At 45.0% G+C, this 2,341-nt stretch overlaps 1 protein-coding gene across 3 annotated transcripts in view; it reads right to left on the bottom strand.

Moving 5' to 3' along the window:
* Positions 1-2,341, bottom strand: part of ATP2A3 (ATPase sarcoplasmic/endoplasmic reticulum Ca2+ transporting 3) — a 124,699-nt gene that overhangs the window by 119,956 nt on the left and 2,402 nt on the right. For 2 of the 3 annotated variants that reach the window (XM_019511426.1, XM_019511427.1), the window contains exon 1: positions 1,509-1,585. The gene's annotated coding sequence lies outside the window, so the exon portion shown is untranslated. Of the gene's footprint in view, positions 1-1,508; positions 1,592-2,341 lie in introns of those variants that run through there. The other variant, XM_019511428.1, reaches the window with a different exon arrangement.

Genomic DNA, 2,341 nt, shown 5'->3' with positions numbered 1-2,341 from the left:
TGAAGCTTTTTTTTTTTTTTTTTTTTTAAACACTGTGGTTATGTTTCACTGCTGCCTAATTATATTTGCTGAATCTCATGAATTTGAGATTGTAAAACCCTTGGGAACGAGGGACTAGATGTTATTTTGTTTGTACAGCACATTGGAGCCCAGATCCCAGGGGCTGCTAACTAGATCTTAATCAATAAGCACCTCTGGGAGGAACAGAAGTTTGATCAGAGGGCTTTGCAGTTTGGCAGAGAAAATATAACAAGATCCAATGGTGGGAAGCTGAAACTAGACTAATGCCAACTAGAAATAAGATATCAATTTAACAGAAAGGATAATTAACCCCTGAAACTGCTTGCCAAGGGTTGCAGTAGACTATCCATCACTGAGTTTTTATTTATTTATTTAATACAGACTGGATATTTCTCTCAAACACATGCTGTAACTCAACCACTGTTGCGAAACTCAGTGCAGGAACTAATTCAGACTAGATGATCACAAAGTCCTTTCTGCCCTTAAGATGTATGAATCGGTGAAGCTGAACTTTAAGATCAGACAGCAGGCCAGCTGGGCGTAGGATCCGGATGTTAGACTCCCGCTGCCTTCCATTAAGCCACTATACACGGATCTAGTTGCTACAGAGTGCAAGTGGAGTAGAAAGCTGTATGCTAAATGAATCACCAACTAATGACTGGACCATTACTGAACAGGTTTGGAGGGAACTTAGTTACAACACATAGTGAAACCAATACAGTTAACAGCTGCAATTTTTTGGAAGCGTGGCATGCATTTTCAGCATGAATTATTTGATTCAGAGGTTTTAAACATGCCAGGTTGTCATTATACTCAGTGGGAGCACCTAGTGACAGGGAAACCTGAAGGTACGTAGATGCTGCAGGGTTTCTAGTTTAATGCATGCCACTGGGACTGGCTTTAAAAACTGTACCAGATCCCTTCTGCCCATTCTGGATGAAACAAAGAACCCAGGGAAGGTTAAAATTATATTAGCTATTTCTTAAAAACCCATAATCTAATGTCAAAGCTGTGGGCAAGGTAGTGTCGTGATGCCCTCCATAGTCACTGTGCTGCTGGCATAATTGCTTTATAAAGCAAAAGCACCTACATTCAATTGCATCTTTTATACCTGTTATGCAAGTTAGTTTCATTTTACCCATTGTGATTAAATATGATAGCCATTTAGACAAACCATATCCCCTGAGAAAAGCTCTGCATGGTACAGTGCAAACAGATTGGGTCAGAGTCTGCTCCTCTCCAGCCATCAGTGTCACATGTCTCCATCCTCTCCAGCCATCAGAGTCACAGCTCTTGCAGCTGGTGGAAAGTGCCAGGCCTTGAATCCACAAACCTTACTCCAGGTCCCTATAGTGAGCACCTTCTACTCATCTGTATAGCTCCTCCCACCCAGCTCTGTTCATCTACTAGTACACCTCAACTTGTTAATGAGCACACTGAAAATGCTGACCAGTCTCTCACACACTAGCTGAGGAGATTATACTTACAAATGAAACAAAGGCAGCCAAGAGAAGAATCCGCACAAGGAGATCTTCGAACTGTTCCAGCACCAGCTCCCAAAGTGGCTTTCCTAGCAAAACAAATGCAGAAGCACTGTAAGTACCACACCAGGACTGAAAGCCAATGGAGCGCTCAAGCTACAAAGTTTGGAGAGGTACAAGGACGCTATCCTCAGGCTTCTGATCCAGCATCCGTGGGTGAGAACTACCACTAGCAACATTAACTACAAACTTGACCGAAGAAAGCATCTCCTGTTCACATCAGCGCTTAAGCCCCATTGAAGTTAACAGGATTCAATCACATGCTGACGCGCTAAACAACAGTGCACTCCTATTGCTTCTTTCTCAGTCAGAGCGTTATGTACACTGGAGACATACTGATGCTTGACTAGGCAGCACTGAACTCCACCAGGTGGAAATAGCCTCGTCAGAAGTTGAGCAGAGGACGTGTGAAAGCAGCTAGCCAAGAACAAGGAAGCATTGCCTACTGGTGAACACGGAGGGTCAAATTGTGCTCTACTACAGGGATGTCATAAAAAAAAAAGAGTGGTATCTGAATTCCCCTAGGGAGGGGAAAGATAAATCCTTAGAAACCAGAGGATTCAGGGGTGACCGGTGCCTCTCGAGTCTGGGGGGGCACAGTTTGTGGGCAAGCCTGGGGGCAGGCCGAAAGCCCCATATCCACTCCTATATTTCAGTGCTGTGGCTTAGTGCTGCCCCCTACCAAACACGCCGCCAGCCCACATGGCAAAACAACTGCCCCGTCCTAAGCTGTGCCAAGTCAGGGGCCAACCTCAGGGGGGGCACATGCCCCCCCCCCC

The sequence above is a fragment of the Gavialis gangeticus genome, unplaced genomic scaffold (assembly GCF_001723915.1).
Source record: "Gavialis gangeticus isolate Ggan-Ray unplaced genomic scaffold, GavGan_comp1, whole genome shotgun sequence".
NCBI classification, from domain to species: Eukaryota; Metazoa; Chordata; order Crocodylia; family Gavialidae; genus Gavialis; species Gavialis gangeticus.
Note: the sequence above shows the minus strand (reverse complement) of the source record. Positions and strands in the feature narration are given on the sequence as shown.